This window comes from Somniosus microcephalus, unplaced genomic scaffold (assembly GCF_052327205.1).
Source record: "Somniosus microcephalus isolate GS21.2 unplaced genomic scaffold, FLI_Smic_1.0 unresolved_chr2, whole genome shotgun sequence".
NCBI lineage: Eukaryota > Metazoa > Chordata > Chondrichthyes > Squaliformes > Somniosidae > Somniosus > Somniosus microcephalus.
Genome location: NW_028225180.1, coordinates 35,295,824 through 35,317,353, shown reverse-complemented (window position 1 = coordinate 35,317,353; position 21,530 = coordinate 35,295,824).

Below are 21,530 nucleotides of genomic sequence, written 5' to 3'. Positions count from 1 at the left end.
TAGGGCACGCTTGATCATTCATAATGCACGCTTGATAATCGATAAGACACGCTTGATAATTGATAAGACACGCTTCATAATTGATAACATAAGCTTGATAATTGATCATACACGCTTGATTATTGATAATACATGCTTGATAATCGATAATACATGCCTGATAATTGAAAATACACGCTTACTAATTGACAAGACATGGTTGATAATTGATATAAATATTTGATAATTGATAATTGTTGATAATTACTTCTACATGCATGATAATTGATAATACACGCTTGAGAATTGAGAGTGCACGCTTGATATTCGACAATACACGCTTGATAATTGATAGGACATGCTTGATAATTGATAATACATGCTTGATAATTGATAGGACATGGTTGATAATTGATATACATGTTTGCTAACTGAATTTTTTTAATAATTGATTCTACTTGCTTGATAATTGATAATACATGCTTGATAATTCATAGGAGATGCTTGATAATTGATTGGATATGCTTCATAAGTGATAATACATGCTTCATAATTGTTGCTAATTGACAGTACATGCTTGATAATTGATAATTGATGATAATATATAATACACGCTTGGTAATGCAAAGTACCCATTTTCTAATTGATAATACATGTTTGATAATTGATAATGCACGCTTGATAATTGATAATGCACGTTTGATAATTGTCCCTTTGCAAAAGTACCTGCCTCTAACTGTTTTTTTATATACCAGTACCTTCCCAGAGACGGTGACAGGAGAGAGAGAAAGTTTGGCAGATGCATTGCTAGAGGGAGGAATATAGGGAGAAAGACAGCGAGGAATGTTTAGTATTTGATGAATTCACACTCTCGGTCCACAGATAGATCATTGCCAAATTGAATCAGGAATTCACTCTGTGCTTTCAAATTTCTGATCGTTCCTCATCTTGGAAATATTGCTGATCTAATGATGTATTTTTTGAAAAATAAATCATTCCTCCTTATAATTTTTTGATTTCGGGCTAGTACCCGGATTTCGAATACTTGGATTAGATGAACATTTCTTTCCCCTATTGTGTAAGTCACCCGTTCCTGACCTTGGGACTGTAGGATGTTGAGCAGGTGCTTTGATCTCAGAGAGTTAACTACAGGATTTATCCCATTGTGCGCTGTCAGGGCACTCATTGGGCATGAAGGTCCAGGAGGAGTCGAGTTATGTGCCTCTTGTCGGAAGTTAATGGCACTGAATCATGATTCAGATATTGTGACCCAATTCTGCACCTTGTGGGCAGCAAGTTTTTAATACATTTTTAAGTTGCTTTATCGTCCTTTAAACATTTAAAAACACAATCAGTAACGGCTCCTTTAGTGGATCTTGATTAAAAGCAACAAAAAAATACTGTGGATGCTGGACATCTGAAAATAAAACAGAAAATGCTGGAAAGACTCAGCTGGTCAGGCTGCAGCTGTAGAGAGAGAAACAGAGTTAACGTTTCATAGAAAGATAGAAACATAGAAGATAGGAGCAGGAGTAGGCCATTCGGCCCTTAGAGCCTGCTCCACCATTCAATGAGATCATGGCAGATCATCCAAATTCAGTACCCTGTCCCTGCCTTCTCCCCATATCCCTTAATCACTTTAGCTTTAAGAAATATATCCAACACTTTCTTGAATATATTTAAGGAACTGGCCCCCACCACCCTCTGTGGCAGAGAATTCCACAGGTTCACCACTCTCTGGGTGAAGAAATACCTCTTAATTTCAGTCCTAAATGTCCATACCTTATCCTTAGACTATGACCCCTGGTTCTGGACTCCCCGACCATCGGGAACATCCTTCCAGCATGTAGTCTGTCCAGGCCTGACAGAATTTTACAGGTTTCGATTAGATCCTCTCTCAATCTTCTAAACTCCAGTGACTATAAGCCCAATCGACACAATTTCTCCTCATACGTCATTCCTGCCACCCCAGGTATCACCCTGGTGAATCTTAGCTGCACTCCTTCCATGGCAAGAACGTCCTTCCTCAGATAAGGCGACCAAAACTGCACACAATACTCAAGGTGCTGTCTCACTAAGGCCCTGTCCAACTGTAGCAAGACATCCTTTTTCTGGTACTCGGACGCTCACGTTACGAAGGCCAACATACCATTTGCCTTCTTAACCGCCTGCTGCACCTGCATGCTTACCTTCAGCGACTGGTGCACAAAACCCAGGACTCTTTGCACTTCCCCTTCTCCCAATCTATTGTCATTTCAAATAATGTTCTGCTTTCCTGTTTTTGCCACCAAAGTGGATAAGCTCACATTTATCCACATTATATTGCATTTGCCATTTTTCTGCCCAATCACCTAACCTGGTCAAATCGTACTGGAGTATCATAACATCCTCCTCACAGCATACATTCCCACCCAGCGTTGTGTCGTCTGCAAATTTGGAGATATTACATCGAATTCCCTCGTCCAGATCATTAATATATATTGTGAACAGCTGGGGTCCTAAGTCCGATCCTTGCGATACCCCACTAGACACTGCCTGCCACTCAGAAAACGACCCGTTTATTCCAACTCTTTGCTTTCAGTCCGCCAACCAGTTCTCTATCCAAATCAATACCTTGCCCCCAACCCCATGTGCCTTCATTTTGCACGTTAATCTCTTATGTGGGACCTTATCGAAAGCCTTCTGAAAGTCCAAATACACCACATCCACTGGTTCTCCCTTATCTATTTTACCAGTTACAGCCTCAAAAAATTCCAGTAGATTAGTCAAGCATGATTTACTTTTTGTAAATCCATGTTGACTTTGTCCGATCCTGTCACTGCATTCCAAGTGCTCTGCAATACATCTTTTATATTGGACTCTAGCACATTCCCCTCTACCGATGTCAGGCTTCCCAGTCTATAATTCCCTGCTTTTTCTCTGCCACCTTTTTTGAATAGCTACCCTCCAATCCATGGGAATTCTTCCAGAGTCGATTGAGTTCTGGAAGATGACCAGTAATGCATCTACTATTTCTAGGGCCACTTCCTTAATACCCTGGGATGTAGATTATCAGGCCCTGGGGATTTATCGGCCTTCAGTCCCATCAATTTTCCTAACACCATTTCTCTACCAATACTGATTTCTTTCAGTTCCACCCTTTCATCAGACCCTATGTTCCGCGGTATTTCTGGGAGGTTATTTTTTGTCCTCCTTTGTGAAGACAGAACCAAAATATGTATTTAGTTGGTCTGCCATTTCTTTGTTCCCCATGATAAATTCCTCCGATTCTGACTGCAAGGGACCTACGCTTAACTTCACCAATCTTTTTCTCTTCACATATCTATAAAAGCTTTTACAGTCAGTTTTTATGTTTCCTGCAAGCTTACTTTCATATTCTATTTTCCCTTTCTTAAGTAATCACTTGGTCCTCATTTGTTGAATCCTAAACTGCTCCCAATCCTCAGGATTATTGCTTTTTCTGGCCAATTTGTATGTCCTCTCCTTGGATCTTATGCTATCGCTAATTTCCCTTGTGAGCCACGGTTGAGTCATCTTTTTTGTTTTATTTTTATGCCAAACTGGGATGAACAACTTCTGTAGTTCATCCATTCGGTCTTTGAATGTTTGCCATTGCCTATCCACCGTCAACCCTTTGAGTGCCATTCCCCAATCAATCCTACCCAACTCGCTCCTCAGACCATCATAGTTTCCTTTATTTAAATTGAGGAACCTAGTTTCTGAGTCAACTACTTCAATTCTCCAACTTAATGAAGAATTCGATCATATTATGATCGCTCGGACCCAAGGGGCCTCGTACAACAAGATTGCTAATTCATCCTTTCTCGTTACATAATACCCAGTCTAAGATGGCCTGATCTCTGGTTGGTTTTTCGACATATTGGTCCAGGAAACCATCCCGTAAACACTCCACGAATTGCTCCTCCACAGTATTGTTACAATTTGGTTAGCCCAATCTATATGTAGATTAAAGTCACCCATAATGACTGTGTGCCCTTATTGCACGCTTCTTTAATTTTCCCTTTTAATGCCATCCCCAACCTCCGCCTTACTGTTTGGGAGGTCTATATACCACTCCCACTAACGTTTTTTTCCCCTTAGTATTTCTCAATTCTACCCATACAGATTCCACATCATCAGAGCTAATATGCTTCATTACAATTGTGTTAATCCCTTCTTTAAGCAGTAATGCTACCTCTCCTCCCTTTCCTTTTTGCCTATCTTTCCTGAATATCGAATACCCCTGGATGTTGAGTTCCCAGTCTTGGCCATCCTTGAGCCACGTTTCCCTAATCCCAAACAAATCATATTCGTTTACCTCTATTTGCGCAGCCAATTCATCCACCATATTACAAATGCTCCTCGCATTAAGACACAAAGCCTTCAGGCTTGTTTTTTTAACGCTCTTATATCTATTAGAATTATTATTTACTGTGGCCACGATAAATTTAAAACGTTGATTTCTCTGACTACACTTCTGTTTTTCTCCTTCCTATCTTTTGCTTTTATCCTTGTTCTTATGATCTTATGTTCCTTTCCTCTGTCTCCCTGCTCAGGTTCCCAACCCCCTTCCATTTTAGTTTAAACCCTCCCCCACAGCACTAGCAAACACTCCCCCTAGGACATCGGTTCCAGCCCTGCCCAGGTGCAGGCCGTCCGGTTTGAACTGATTCCACCTCCCCTAGAACCGGTTCCAATGTCCCAGGAACTTGAATCCCTCCCCCTGGCACCATTCCTCTAGCCACGTATTCGTCTGAAGTATCCTTCTATTTCTACTCTGACTAGCACGTGGCACTGGTAGTAATCCTGAAATTACTACCTTTGAGGTCCTGTTTTTTAATTTACCTCCTAGCTCCGTATATTCCGCTTTTAGGACCTCATCCCACTTTTTACCTATATCGTTGGTGGCTATATGCACCACGACAACTGTCTGTTCACCCTCCCCTTCCAAGATGTTCTGCAGTCGCTCGGAGACATCCTTGACCCTTGCACCAGGGAGACAACACACCATCCTGGAGTCTCGTTTGCGGCCGCAGGAACGCCTATTCACCTTACAATTGAATCCCCTATTTCTATAGCTCTACCACTCTTTTTCCTCCCATTCTGTGCAGCAGAGCCACCCCTGGTGCCAGGAAGTTGGCTGCTGCTGCCTTCCTCTGATAAGCCATCCCCACCAACAGTACTCCAAGTGGTATATCTGTTGGAGAGGGGAATGGCCACAGGGGACCCCAGCACTACCTGCCTGCACCTAGTACTCTGCCTGTTGGTCACCCGTTCACTTTCTTCCTGTCCAACCTCTACCTGTGGTGTGCCCAACTCCCTAAACGTGCTATTCGCGATGTCCCGAGCATCATGAATGCTCCAGTATGCATCCAATCGCAGCACCAGCCCTGCAATGCGGTCTGTCAGCAGCTGCAGCTGGGTGCACTTCCTGCACACGTAGTTGTCAGGGACACAGGAAGTGTTCCTGAGTTCCCACATATCGCAGGAGGAGCAGATCATAGGGACGGGCTGTCCTGCCATGACTTACCCTTTCGTCAGAACTCATTTACTGCAACTGGGCATAAATCTGCTGACGTCCCTCTCATGAAAGACTGCAAGATAATTTACTTTGCATTAAGATAAATGAAATATTTTGCGAATGTACTGAAAAAAGGCATGTTTTGGTCTCTCATTCCATCTCACTGTGTGCCATGGTATTTAACAGAGCGCGGGGGCCAGGAGCTATCCAGCATATCACCAAGATACTTTTGCCATTTGAGTCAAGACAATTAGCTTCCGCTGCCTTTTCAACCATCGTGGGAATCAGCGATGAGCCCAACATTCACACGAGGTCCCTTGGTACTATTCGAAGAAAGAAATAATTTGCATTGATATAGCGCCTTTCAAGTCCTCGGGACATCCCAAAGCACTTTACAACCAATGAAACATTTTTGAAGCTCAGTCGCTGTTGTAATGTAGGAACCACGACAGCCAATTTGTGCACAGCAGGCTCCCAAAAGCAGCAATGAGTGAATGACCGGATAAACAGTTTTTAGTCATACAGATGGGTAGATATTGAGCCAGAACACAGGGGGAGAACTGCACTGCACTACTTCCACCTGTGGCCATGGGACATTTTTTTGTACAGCTGGGATGGCAGATGGAGCCTCAGTTCAAATTGTCCTGCTAAAGATATCACCACCAACAGTGCAACCCTCCCTCAGTATTCCACTGGATTGTCAGTCAAGTTTATGTGCTTAAGTCCCATAGAGAGGAACTTGAACCCATGACCTTCTGTTTCATTTGCTAGAGGGTTACTAACTGAGCCAAGGCTGACACCGACATAATATCCATCATTAGAGCAGAACAGGGTGCTCACCCGGGTGTCCTGGGTCCGATAGTTATCCCACATCAACATCACTAAAAAAAACTGGTTTGATCATTATATCATTGCTGTTTGTGGGATCTTGCTGTGCGCAAATTTGCTGCCGCGCTTCCTTCATCACAGCAGTGACTACATTTCAAAAATACTTCAGTGGCTGCAATGCGCTTTGGGACGCCCTGAGATCGTGAAAGGCGCATTATAAATGCATGTTCTTTCTTACACTTTTAAATTCCTTCTCCCATTTCCATTGTCTCTCTGTCTGAGCATTGCAGCTCATAGACGTGAGGGAACATCAGAACATGGCCGATGGCATGTCACTCAGACTGCAGACTGATGTCACACAGACTAGAGACTGTCGGGGATGGCATGTGCCCAGTCAGTTATGCCCCTGTCTGCCTGTGAGCGGTTCGAATCGCTGCCACACCCCTGGGTTCTCGACACCGGACATAGGTACAGGCGGCAATACAGAAAACGAGTAGACAATTAGTCGGTTGCTATAGGTGCCCTGTCTCCTGAGCACCCATAGATGTGAGAGTCCTCCACATCGCCCCTCCTTCCAAGGCTCAGTACTATAAGGGCGAGAAGGATTATGCTCCCCTTCATCCTGAAAGTCTTTCTGCAACAGATACAAAAACATACAGCCAGGTCACCAAGAGATTCTGTGGCTTGGGTGAAGCATAGTCGGGTCTCGCGACCTCGACTCAAATATACACACTCTTAGCAGATTACTACTTAAATAAAACTACCCATTCCCTTACTTAAATTAAGCTAAACACCCAAACTTAAGTTAAATGCCTAAACTTAACAATAACCAAAACTTCAATTACATAAACTATGTGCATCCGCCACCCGTCTGCGGCCAGTCAGGCTAATTCCTGGTTGGGCTGTGGCACACCGCTTCGTTCGGCATGGCCGCACCATCCTGCACTGTTGGTCCCTCGCCGCCCGTGGCCGCTGGCTGGGGACCTCTGTCCTTTGACTACCCCCTGACTCGGGAGGCTGTCCCTTTAAACTGGGGAGCTGGTAACCATGGCTTTTTCGGCTAGGGCGTCCACGGGGACCTCCTAGGGACTTTGGAGGGTAAGGTTTTCTTGGCTGATGGGCCTTTAACCCAAACCACTGTCCCCTCTGGTGCGGCTTGTGGGCTTACCACTACCGCTGGCTGGGGATATTACCCCTTAGGCTTGACCTCTCCCGAACCTGGGCTAGTGGCAGGTAACTCTTCACAGCCTGTTGCTGTAGGCTGAGAGTGTCCGCCTCCAGGTCACAAAACTGGGTCCGGTGCGGGGCCTTCAGCGTCAGGTCCCTCCTCCTCTACACCTGGGATAGGGACGGGGTCTTCACCCTTGGGTCCCTCCGCATCTGGAGCCAAGGAGAGCGGGGAGTGTCCCAATCTGTGGGCGGGATGGCCCCTCCCCTTAAACAAGCCTCAGCACCTGCCTGTGCAGTCTTTGCACTCGCTTCTGCTGCAGGTTGAGGATTTTTATCCTCAGACCCTACCCCAACTGGCTGTTTTCTCCTCTCAGGTTTAAGCAGTTCACACTGATTAATATAACCAGCAGCCTGTTTAATAACCTCGTCCGCTTCCCCGAACGGCCCTTCTAGGGACTCCCCGTTCTCTTCCCTTACCAGGACGGCCTTACAGACGGGATCTTGGGCTTGGACCTGCTTTAGGTCCGGGGCCAAAGCTACCCCTTCACTAACCCTCTGCTCGGCCACCTCTTTGTTCCTCTGGTTACCCTCCCACGTGTTAGGGAGGGATCCTAAAACTATGGCCAAAAGTTTGGCCATTTCCCCAGCCTGCTCGTTCCCAGTAGATCCCATTAAGCTAAATGGGACCTTGTTAGACCTGTTTGGATTGGTCGGGTCTTCCGAATGGACCACCATGCTGGAAGCTCCAGTGTCCACTGAATATCTCCACTGCACCGTCTTCACCCGCATCTTAACACAGGGCCTGCTCCTCTCATATGCAGTAAGACCTGGACAACATTCAGACTTGGGCTGACAAGTGGCAAGTAACATTCGCACCACACAAGTGCCAGGCAATGACCATCTCTAACAAGCGAGACTCTAACCATCTCCCCATGACATTCAATGGCATTACCATCGCTGAATCCCCCACTATCAACATCCTGGGGGTTACCATTGATCAGAAACTGAACTGGACCAGCCATATAAATACTGTGGCTACAAGAGCAGGCCAGAGGCTGGGAATTCTGCGGCGAGTGTCTCACCTCCTGACTCCCCAAAGCCTTTCCACCATATACAAGACACAAGTCAGGAGTGTGATGGAATACTCTCCACTTGCCTGGATGAGTGCAGCTCCAGCAACACTCAAGAAGCTCGACACCATTCAGGATAAAGGAGCCCGCTTGATTGGCACTCCATCCACCACCTTCAACATTCACTCCCTCCACCACCGGCACACTGTGGCTGCAGTGTGTACCATCTACAAGATGTACTGCAGCAACTCACCAAAGCTCCTTCAACAGCACCTTCCAAACTCGTGACCTCTACCACTTAGAAGGACAAGGGCAGCAGACGCATGGGAACATCACCACCTATAAGTTCCCATCCAAGCCACACACCATCCTGACTTGCACCTGTATCGCCGATCCTTCACTGTCGCTGGGCCAAAATCCTGGAAGTCCCTTCCTAAAAGCATTGGGGGTGTACCTACATCATATGGACTGCAGCGGTTCAAGTAGGTCGCTCACTAAAATCTTCTCAAGGGCAATTAGGGATGGGCACTAAATGCAGGCCTAGCCAGCGACGCCCACATCCCATCAATGAATAATTTTTTTTTTTAAAAACGGGTCATCCCTGGGCACTACCAGTGATGTTTGATATGTCCTCCCCTCGTTCCCCATTAAATCCGCCTGACCTGCCTTCGGGCTTATAAGGCATACCATGCCTTTTGCCTTCCAGAGGGCTAGGCTCAGATTATCTATCCGCTGCTTGCAGGGGCCGTGGTCTGCCTCCTCAAACCCCTGTTCGCTCACTAGCTTATATGCTGCCTTTACCTCCTGCACTTTCTCTTCCTTTTCCCTAACTTGCCTTGCCAAGCGGGCATTCTTTTCCCACAAGCTTAACTCATGTCCCTTGGCTTCGGTGGCTTGGCACTGTAGGTATTCCAACTGGGCCTTGTGTTCTCCCACTAAATACAATCTCTCCTGATTCAAGGCCTGCAATGCTACTAGAGCCTTATCCTGGATCTCAAGGGCTGACACATTTTACTCGGCTGCCTGTGCTGCAACGAGCCTGTCCAAAGGCTGGACCTGCTTTTTGAAACAAATCAGCCAGACTGCCTTCTCTAAGGACTTCTTGTGTTCCTTTCCCTGCGTCCACTTAGCGCCTGCATCTACCGGACGCCCAGCCATTAACAGAGTGGTGATCCACTTCTTCATGATATTCACCTTGCTAAACGCATAATGAGAAATCCTTTCCTCCATCATGGTTTGCTCATCCGAACCATTGTCTACTGTATTGCAACCCTGTTGCTTGTGTCCTGCCGCGGTCACCATTTTCTGTAGGGGTGGCGTGTGCCCAGTCAGTTATGCCCCTGACTGCCTGTGAGCAGTTCGAATCGCTCCAACACCCCTGACTTCTCGACACCACACTTAGGTACAGGCGGTGAAACAGAAAACGAGTAGTCAATTGGTTTGGTGCAAGAAACCGTGAACTTTATTAAAAGAGGAATAAAAATTACAAATACTGAAAAATCACTATGTAGTTCCAGGCTTATCAAAAGAATACACTTAAATGGGGATGGGGCACACATGGCACATCGAGGGAACAACACACATTAATGAAATCCCTTAACCCTTATCCCACCTATAATACCTAACTAGATTAAGCTAAGAGGAGCCAGGAATTCATGCTCACCAATGGGGTTCCTTCGCAGTTTGAAAACCTGTCGATTAAGCCGGTTGCGGTTTGTGGCATTTGCTCTATGTGCTCGCTGGGGTCTGCCGTGGTCACGTGGTCTCAGGGCGCTGAATTGGCTTCGTCCCGGTAAAGTACCCCGAGATAAAAGTCTTTGCTTGGGTACTTTACCTCGCAGGGATGATGGTTCTTCTCCTTCAGGTGGCAGTAGGTGAATTTTGCATGAAGATATTCGCAAGTAAGCTGGATTGAAGGCCTGATTATTCGAAGCATTCTTCAATCTTCTTCCAATTCATCTCCTCTCATCTTACCTCATCTCGTCTCATCTGGCCTGGTCTGCCCATGTTCACCTGGTGCTGTACCGGGCATCCCTAATGGATTTGGGGAAGACACAGGCAGTGGCTAGTTAGCAAATGCAGGAGGAAGAGAGCATGGCTACCAATTGGCCTACAATTATACTCCCGTCAAAGGCCCTTATCTGTGCGCCAAAACAGGTCAGTCTTTTGTCCAATTTTGGCAGGCTCGTTTAATATAATTATACCAATCTAAGTTAGCTGGCTTTAGATGACTGTTTATCGCACCTGATAGCCCCGATGTCCGGGTTGTATTGTCATTAATGCATTTTAATCGGCCTGTCCAGCCTTGGTGGCTCACTTGAGCTGTTTCTGATTATTTATGCGGACAAACTAATGGCCTTATGCTTAGGCCTAAATGGGCGTGACCTGTTTCGATCTGATGCAATGCATATTCAATGTTGGCCTAGTTGTCTGGCTTTTCAAACACAAAGTCCTTTTCACAGAAATGCATTTTAAGTTTCGATTTCCCAAAGCTGCCTGCTTGTGCTGCAGAGTTCATGCTTTTAAAATCTTAGAGGCTTTTGGTCACGTGGTGCGGATGCCATCTTTTCTTGGTTACCATTTTTAAATTGTCCATACAGGGTCTCTTTTAATTAATAACCTTGGGGGAATGTGGGAATTTTGAGAACCTTACAAAACTGACGCCAAACTGACTACAGACTGATGTCACACATAATGCACGGTGTCACCAGAAGTTGGGGAATGGGGCATTCTGGGGCTTGCAAAGCGAATGGGAAAGATGGGGAGAAAGATCAAAACGGAAATCAGAGCAGATAGGGAAATATCATCCGGAAGAGAGTGTAAAATATCCAGACAGGAAACAGGAAAACATGTTGCACTAAAACAAAGAAAGTTGTGAAAGAGGACAATGGAAGTGATTGAATGAGAGGAAGGTCTGAGCAATTTAGCTGTGCAGGTGAGTGAGGCCCCCCACCGTGGATCAGCCATTGCCTGCCTGCACTCAATGGTTAAAGGTCTGAGAAATGTAACTTATTAGCTGAGTGAGGCTACACACGGTGAATCAGCCCAGTACTTGTCTGCTGAGAATGGTTAAAGCACTGAGCAGTGCCTGCCTTTTCTCAATGGGTAAAGATCTGAGCAATGTCCCTGTGAAGGTGAGTAAGGACCCCCATGATGCATCAGCTCAGTGCCCCTCTGCACTCAGTCGTTTAAGATCTGGGCAATGTACCTGAGGGGCTGCATTAAAGAGGTAATTGGGAATTTTGATTTTAAAGCAGCGTGAAAAGGGACTTGAACCCTCAGAATCAAAGTCTGATGCTCTACCGACAGAACTATCTGGTCTCTGGCATCTTTGAGCCATACAGCGACAGTCAATGGCTGACTTGCAACATTCCAGCCTCCAGATTTTGTATTTCGAACTGCAGTAATCTGCCTGTACAGCGCATTTCTCTCATGCACACATGGTAGGTTTATGTCATTCAGGGGTGAATTCATACAATCATAGAAATTTACAGCTCAGAAGGAGGCCATATTGGCTCATTGTCTACTCACTGGCCGACAAAGAGCTAACCAGCCTAATCACTAGTTTTAGCTCTTGGTCCGTAGCCCTGTAGGTTACGTCACTTGAACTGCTCATCCAAGCACTTTTTAAATGTGATGAGCGTTTCTGTCTCTACAACCCTTTCAGGCAGTGAGTTCCAGACCCTCAACATCCACTGGGTGAAGAAATTCCCCCTCAAATCTCCTGTAAACCTTCCACGAATTACTTTAAGTCTGTGCCCCTTGGTTTTTGACCCCGCTGCTAAGGGAAATAGGTCATTCCTATCCAATCTATCTAGGCCCCTCATAATGTAATATGCCTCAATATGGTCACCCCTCAGCCTCCTCTGTTCCATAGAAAATAAAATCACTCTACCCGATCTTTCCTTGTAGTTAAAATTCTCCAGTTGAGGCAACATCCTCGTAAATCCCCTCTGTACCCTCTCTAGTGCAATCACATCTTTCCTGTAATGTGATGACCAGAAATGCACGCAGTAATCTAGCTGTGGCATAACTAGTGTTTTATACAGTTCATGCATAACTTCCCTGCTCTTGCATTCTCTGCCCCAGCAAATGAAGACAAGTATTCCGTATGCCGCCCTAACCACCTCATCTACTTGGCCTGCTATCTTCAGGGATCTGTGGACATGCACTCCAAGGTCCCTTTGTTTCTCTACGTTACTCAGTGTCGTACCACTTATTGTATATACCCTTGCCTTGTAAGCCCTCCCCAAATGCCTTACCACACACATCTCTGGATTGAATTTATATTGCCACTGTTCTGGCCAACTGACCAATTCATGGATATCTTCCTGCAGTCTACAGCTTTCTTCTTCATTATTAACCACACAGCCGATTTTAGTATCATTTAAAACTTCTTAATCATACCCCCGACATTCAAGTCAAAATAATTGAAATACAGCACAAAAAGAGCAGCAGCAGCAGTGGCGGCAGAGCGGACCAGGGAGGAGCGGCGAGGCGGCAGCAGGGGTATAAAAAGAGCCTGAGGTGCATGTAGGCCCCACAGCAGCAGCAGCAGCGGTGGCAGAGCGGACCTGGGAGGAGCGGCGAGGCGGCAGCGGTGGTACCAACTCATCAGTGGCAGAATTTTCAAAGAGTGACGACAGAATTCAAAAGTGACGTCGGCACAAGGGGAGGGAGCTACATGGTGAGTATCTGGTAAGTGTTTTTACTTGGCTTTCTTAATGTTTTTAAGTTTATTCCAGCTAGGTTAGAAAATTAGAGGTATGGCAGAGCAGCTCACACCAGTGGATTGACATCCTGTGCCATCTGGGGAGTCCAGGACACATCCCTTGGCCTGGATGGCCACATATGCAGGATGTGACGCAAGCTACAGCAGCTCGAGCACCGGGTTACAAAGCTCGAGCGATGGCTGCAATCACTGCTGTGCATCTGCGAGGCTAAGAGCTACGTGGATAGTACGTTTCGGGTGGTGGGCACCCCGCAGCTTAAGAGTGTGCAGGCAGAGAGAGAAAGGGTGACCGGCAGACAGAAGAGAGGGACCAAGCATGTAGTGCAGGAGTCCCCTGTGCCCATTTTGCTCACCAACAAGTATTCGCTGCTGAGTACTGATGAGGGCGATGGTTCCTCGGGCGATTGCAGCCAGAGCCAAGTCTACAGCCCCATGGAAGACTCAGCTGCACAGGCGCGGGTGGGGGGAGAGGAGAGGGAGAGCAGTTGCGATACGAGATTCAATAGTTAAGGGAGCAGACAGGCGTTTCTGCAGCCGCAACGATAGTATGTTGCCTCCTTCGTTCCAGGGTCAAGGATGTAACTGAACAGCTGCAGGGCATTCTGAGGGGGGAGGGTGAACAGCCAGAGGTCGTGGCCCATATCGGCACCAATGAAATAGGTAGGAAGAGGCATGAGTTCCGGCACGCAGAGTTTAGGGAGCTAGTAAAGAGGTTAAAAAGCAGGACCTCAAAGGTAGTAATCTCCGGAGAGATGGTGTACGAGGGAGGGCATTAAATTTCTGAGGAATTGGAACCGGTTCTGGGAAAGCTGGGACCTCTAAAAACCAGATGGGTTGTACCTTAACGGGAATGGGACCAATATATTTGCGGGGGGGTTTGCTAGTGCTGTTGGCGAGGGTTTAAACTAGGTTGGCAGGGGGATGGGAAGCTAAGTGTAGAGTCAATATGGAGGGTGGAAAAACTGGAATTGGAAAGCAAAAATGTAGAAAGCAAATTGGAAGGACAGAGGAATCGCGGGCAAGATAGCAGTCAAGAAGGAGGTTTGCCTAGACTAAATTGTATATACTTCAATGTAACGAGTATAGCGAACAAAGCAGAAGAGCTGAGGGCACAGGTAGATAATTGGGACTATGATATCATAGCTATTACAGAGCCGTGGCTGAAAGAGGGACATGAATGGCAGCTCAACATTCCTGGTTACAGGATTTTCAGACGAGATAGAGAGGGAGGTAAGAAGGGATTGGGGGTGGGGGGGGTGCGGTATTGATTAAAGAGACTATTACAACTGCGAGAAGGGATGATCTGTTGGAGGGATCATCAAACGAGTCTATATGGGTCGAAGTGAAAAACAAAAAAGGGGAGATCACCCTGCTCTGATTGTAATACAGAACCCCAAAAAGTGAGAGGGAGATAGCAGAACAAATATGCAGGCAAATTTCTGAGAAGTGCAAAACTGTAGGGCAGTAAAAGTGGGGGATTTCAACTAAAAAAATATAAAAAGGGAAAAATTAGTGGCAAGGGTATATAAGGTGCGGAATTCCTAAAACAGCATCCAGGAGGACATTTTTAGCCCGTATGTAGCAAGCCCAAAAAGGGAAGGGGCGGTTCTGGACTTAGTTTAAGAGAATTAAGCTGGGTAAGTAGAAGGCCTATCAGTGGGGGAGCATTTTGGTGCTAGTGACAATAATTCTGTTAGATTTAAGGTAGACATGGAAAAGGACAAGTGTAGACCAGGAATTAAAATTCTACATTGGGGCAAAGCAAATTTTGCTCAGCTCAGAGGGGATTTAGACATAATGGACTAGAAACAGCTACTTGAATGTAAATCAATGTCAGAGCAGTGGGAGGCATTCAAGGAGGAGCTGCAGAGGGTTCAGACCAAACATGTGCCCTTAAAGGAAAAAGGTGGATCTAACAAATCCAGAGTTCCCTAGATGTCTAGAGACATACAGGGTAGAATAAAGAAAAAAGGCAGGCATATGGCAGATCCCAAGGGCTAAATACTCCAGAATCTTGAGAGGAGTACAGAAAGTGCAGGGGTGCAATTAAAAATGCCAAGTAGAATCATGGAAAAGCCAAAGATGTTTTAAAAATATATTAAGAGTAACAGGATAACTAAAGAAAGGGTAGGGCCTTTAGAGACCATGAGGGTAATCTGTGTGATGAGGCAGGAGACGTCGGTAGGGTACTTAATAAATATTTGGCGTCTGTTCTCAGAATGGAGGGCCACGAAGCACACATTGCTATGGGGGGGAGGTGGAATATGAATTTTAGATGAAATAAACATAGTGTGATGGGGTTTTGTAGATTAAAAATTGGAGAAATCCCAGGACCGGATGAAATGTATCCCATGCTGTTAAGTGCAGCGAAAGAGGAAATAGCAGAGGCCCTGACCATCATTGATCAATTCTCTCTGGCTTCAGGTGTGGTGCCGGAGGACTGGAGGGCTGGTAATGTGGTACAATTTGTTTGAAAAGTGAGAAAAGGATAGACGGAGTAATTACAGGCCAGTCAGCCTAACCTTGGTGGTGTGAAAATTATGGAAATAATTCTGAAGGACAAGATAAATCTTCATTTAGGAAGACACGGATTAATCAAAGATAGTCAGCACGGATTTCTTAAGGGAAAGTTGCGTCTGACAAACTTGATTGAATTTTTTGAGGAGTTAACAAGGAGGGTAGATGAGGGTGGTACGTTTGGTGTAATGTAAATGGACTTTAGCAAGGCTTTTGATAAGGTTCCACATGGCAGACTGGTCACGATGTTAAAAGCCTATGGGATCCAAGGGAAAGTGGCAAATTGGATTCAAAACTGGCTCGGAGACAGTTAGCAGAGGGTAATCGTCCATGGGTGTATTTGTGAGTGGATGGCTGTTTCCAGTGGGTTTTCATAGGGCTCAGTATTAGGCCCCTTGCTTTTTCTAGTATATATCAACGATCTTGACTTGAATATATGTGGGATGATTAAGAAGTTTGCAGATGATACTAAAATCGGCCGTGTGGTTGATATTGAAGAAGGAAGCTGTAGACTGCAGGAAGATACAATAAATTGGTCTGGTGGGCAGAACAGTGGCAAATGGAATTCAATCCGGAGAAGTGTGAGTTAATACATTTGGGGAGGGCTAACCTAACAAGGAAAGGAAATACACGTTAAATAGTAGGACCCTGAGTAGCGTAGAGGAACAAAGGCACCGTGGAGTGCATGTCCACAAATCCCTGAAGGTAGCAGGCCAGGTAGATAATGTGGTTCAGTAGACATACGGAATGCTTGCCTTCATTTGCTGTGCCATAGGATGCAAGAGCAGGAGGTTATGCTTCAACTGTATAAAATATTAGTAAGGCCTCAGCTAGAGTACTGCGTGCAGTTCTGGTCACCACCTTAAAGACAGATGTGATTGCACTAGAGAGTGTATAGAGGAGGTTTACAAGGATGTTGCTGGGAGTAGAGAAGCCTATCTTTGAGGGAAGACTGGATAGGCCGGGTCTGTTTCCCTTCGAACAGAGGAGGCTGAGGGGAAACTTTATTGAGGTGTATAAAATTATGTGGGGCATAGATAAAGTGGATAGAGAGGATCTATTTGCCTTAGCAGTGGGGTCAAAAGCAAGGGGGCACAGATTTTAGTAATTGGGGGATGGTTTAGATGGGATTTGAGGGGAAATGTTTACACCCACAGGGTGGTGGGGGACGGGAACTCACTGTCTGAACGGGTGGTACAGGCAGGAATCCTAACCACATTTAAAAGTACTTGGATGTGCACTTGGGGTGGTCTAACCTGCAGGGCTATGGAGCAAGAGCTCTGATTAGGCTGGATAGTTCTTTGTTGGCCGGCGCAGTCACGATGGGCAGAAATGGCCTCCATCCATGCTGTAACTTTCCATGATTCTATGATTCTATGGAAAAGCAAGGGACCTAGTACTGAGCCCTGCAGAAACCCACTGGAAACAGCATTGCAGTCACAATAACACCGATTAATCATTACTCTTTGCTTCCTGCCTCTGAGGCAATATTGGATCCAACTTGCCACTTTGCCGTGGATCCAATGGGCTACTACTTTCGTGATCAGTCTGCCGTGTGGGACCTTGTCAAAAGCCTTGCTAAAATCCACATACACTATATCAAATACATTACCCTCATCGACCCTCCTTCTTACCTCCTCAAAAAATTCAAACAATTTAATCAGACATGACCTTCCCTTAACAAGTCCATGCTGACTGTCCTTGATTAATCCATGTATTTCTAAATGTAGGTTTATCCTGCCCCTCAGTACTTTTTCCAATAATTTTCCCACCACCGAGGTTAGGCTGACTGGCTTGTATTTACCCGGTCGATTCCTAGCTCCCTTTTTTAACTAAGATGCAACATTAGCAGTCTTCTAGTCGTCCGGCACCACACCTGTAGCCAGAGGAAATTGGAAAATGATGGTCAGAGCCGCTGCTATTTCCTCTTTTGCTGCTTTTAAAAGCCTGGGATACATTTCATCTGCGCCTGGGGAATTATCCAATTTCAAAGCTGCTCAGCCCCTTAAACTTCTTCTCTCACTATGTTTATTTCACCTAATATTTAACACTACTCCTCCCTGATAGCAATGTCTGCATCGCTCCTCAATTTAGTGAAAACAGACACAATGTATTAATTAAGAACCATACCACGCCTTCTGCCGCCACACACACATTACCTTTATGGTCTCCGATAGGCCCAACACTTTCTTTAGTTATCCTCATGCTCTTAATGTATTTATAAAACATTCATGGGTTTTCCTTGATTTTACTTGCCAAAATTTTCATGCTCTCTCTGTGCTTTCCTAATTACATTTTGAACTACAACCCTGCACTTTCTATAGTCCTCTAAAGTTTCTAGAGAGCCCTCAGTGTCATTCATAAGCCTCGCTTTTTTACTTTATCCTACCCTGTATGTTGCTTGAAATCTAGATTTTTTAGTCCCACCCTTTTTCTTGAAGGGAACATGCTTGCTCTGAACCCTCGGGATCTCCTCCTTGAATGCCTGCCACTGCTGTGACACTGATTTACCTTCAAGTAGCTGTTTCCAGTCCACTTTGGCTCAATTCCATGTCAGCTTAGTAAAATTGTTTTTTTCCCAATTGAGAAATGTTATTCCTTGTCTATCTTTGCACATTTCCATAACTGAATTATGAGAACTAGCACCAAAATGATATCCCTTCCACATGTCCAGCTTCATTGCCTAAAACTAAGTCCAGAACCGCACCCTCCATTGCTGGGCTTGTTACATACTGGCTAACATTTCTCCTGAATGCATTTTCGCATTAGAGGTACTCATGAAGCATTCTATCACCCAAAGGTTAGTTAGAAATCTGGAAATTGCTCCTCAAAGAGACTCTGGAAGCTAGGACACTTGAACGATCCAAGAAAGAGAAAAATCAGACGTTCTTGAAAAGTTTCGAAATAAATTAATTGGTTATTTAGAGATAGCAGCAAAAGTCATGGTGAAGTCATGCAGAAATATGCTAGCGCTGTTGGGGAGGATTAAAATTAGCTTGGCAGGGGGATGGGCACCAGCATATAGTAGTAGAAAAGAGGAAAAAGGTGCATAAATGATTGAGTGTGTTGGATAGAATTGGAGAAGAAAGTAGTACTAGTGGCAGAAGTAGTAAGATAATAGATAGGAGCAAATTAAGAAAGAGTACGAAAATAAACGAAAATGGGTTTAGAATTCATGTATATAAAAGGACAACGTGTGATTAATAAGGTTGGCGAGCTTCAAACACAATTAGCCATGTGACAATATGATGTTTTGGCAAATACAGAAACGTGGCTTAAAACTGTGAGAACTGAGCACTTAATATTCAAGGGTACAAGGTGTTCAGAAGAGATAAGGAATGAAAAAATGGAGGTGGGGTGGCAGTGCTGATTAAGGAAGATACTGTAGTTTTAGAAAGGGGACAACGACAGAATCCATTTGGTTAGAGCTGAGGAGCAAAAAGGGTATAATCACGTTATTAGGGGTATTCTATAGGCCTGCAAATAGTAAGAGGGAGGTAGAGGAGCAAATCTGAAGGGAAATCGCAGAGATATGCAAAAGTTATAGAGTAGTGATATTGGGGATCTTGAAATACCCATGTATCAATTTGGATAATGCTAGCGTAAAGGGAAAGGAGGGGGAGGAATTTCTGAAATGTGAGAAATTCCTTGACCAGTATGTCCTTGGCCCAACTAGGAAGGAGGCATTGTTGGATCTGGTACTGGGGAATGAGATGGGCCAGGTTGACCAGGTGTCTGTGGGAGAACACTTGGTTATGAGTGATCATCATATCATCAGATTTGGATTACCAATGGTGAGGAGCAAAGAATGATCCAGAGTGGAACTTCTAAGCTGGAATAGGGCTTACTTAAACGGAGGCGTTAGAATCTATTCTGGTTTCAATGGAACCAAAGGAAGACAGGAAATACTGCAACGTAACAATGTGTGATCTTTAAGGAGGCGATGTTCCAGGTAAATTCTAGGTACATTCCAACAAGAGGGAAGGGTAAGGCAACCAAAGCAAGGGCTCCTTGGATGGCGATGGAAAAAGAGAAGGGAGATGCAGACCAAATACATTAAGTTGAAAGGGCATGTTAACGTGAAAATAAGATTAGCAGAGACAGAATATGAGATTAGAATGTTTGGATAACATAAAAGGGAACCCAAAAATCTACTACTGGCATGTAAACAGTAAGCATGTCATAAGAGGCGGTGTAAGGCCTATTAGGGACATAGAAGCTGATATATGTCTAGAGGCGCAGGGCAACGCTGCAATACTCAATGAGTACTTTGTATCGGTGTTGACTAAGGAGGTGGATGCTGACAAAATATTGGTAGAAGTGGAAAAGATAAAAGCAATGGAAGGGGTGAAAATTGATAGACAGGATGTAATAGAAAGTCTGGGTATGCTTAGAGTGGATAAGTCGCCTAGTCCCGATGGCATGCATCCTAGGTTGCTAAGGGGATTGCGGGAGGGTATAGTGGAAGGGCTTGCCATAATTTTCCAATCTTCCCTATATGTGCGGGTGGTGCCTGAGGTTTGGAAGATAGCAAATGTGACACCATTGTTCCAGAAAGGGTGGAAGGACTACCCTAGTAACTACAGGCCGGCCTGTTTATCATCAGTGGTGGGTAATGTTTTAGAAACAATGATGAAGAAAAAAATTAATGGGCATTTGTAAAGGTTTAAGCTAATTAAGTAGAGCCAAGACGGATGTGTAAAATGCAGATCGTTTTTGACTAATGTAATTTAATTTTTTGATGAAATAATAGGGAGGATTGATGAAGGGAATGCAATGGATGCTGTCTACATAGATTTTAGGATAGCGTTTCACAAAGTACGTCATAGATGGCTGTTTAACCAAATTGAGGCTAATGGAATGGGTGGGTCAGTGGCAGCTTGGATAAGGAATTGACTTAAGCACAGAAAACAGTGAGTTGTGGTAAATGGCTGGTTTTCAGACTGGAGGATGGTAGACAGTGGTGTTCCACAAGGGTCTGCCCTGGGGCATCTGCTTCGGTTGATGTATATAAATGAACTGGATATTGGAATTTAGAGTAGAATTTCTAAATTTTCCGATGACACCAAACTTGGGGTGTAGCAAACAGTGAGGATGGAACTTATCGACTGCTACAAGACATAGAAAGGCTTGCAGAATGGTCAGACAAGTGACATTTGGAATTTAATGCAGAGAAGTGTGAGGTGATGCATTTTGGCAGACGGAACAGGGAGACACAATATACGCATAATGGCACAGTTTTAAGGAGTGTGCAGGGACAGATGGTCCTGGGAATTAACGTACCTATTTCCCTGAAGGTGGCAGGACATATTGGGAGAATGGATAGCAAATCATATGGGATCTTCGGCTTCATATTAGTGATGTTGAATACAAAAGTAGATAAGTTATGATGAAACTTTATAAAGCACTGGTTAGGCCACAAGTTGAGTATTGTGTCCAGTTATGCTCACTAAAATGTAGGAAGGATGTGAAGGCCCTTGAGAGGCTGCAGAGTAGATTTACCAGAATTGTTCCAGGGATGGGAGATCTTAGTTACAGGGACAGGTTGGAGAAGCTGGATTTGTTTGCATTAGAGCAAACGAGGATGAGGGCTGATTTGATAAATGTGTACAAGATAATGACGGGTTTGGATAGGCTAGACGAGGAATGGCTGCTCCCACTAATTCATGGAGAAGGACTGAGGGACAGAGATTTAAGGTATTCGGCAAGAGAT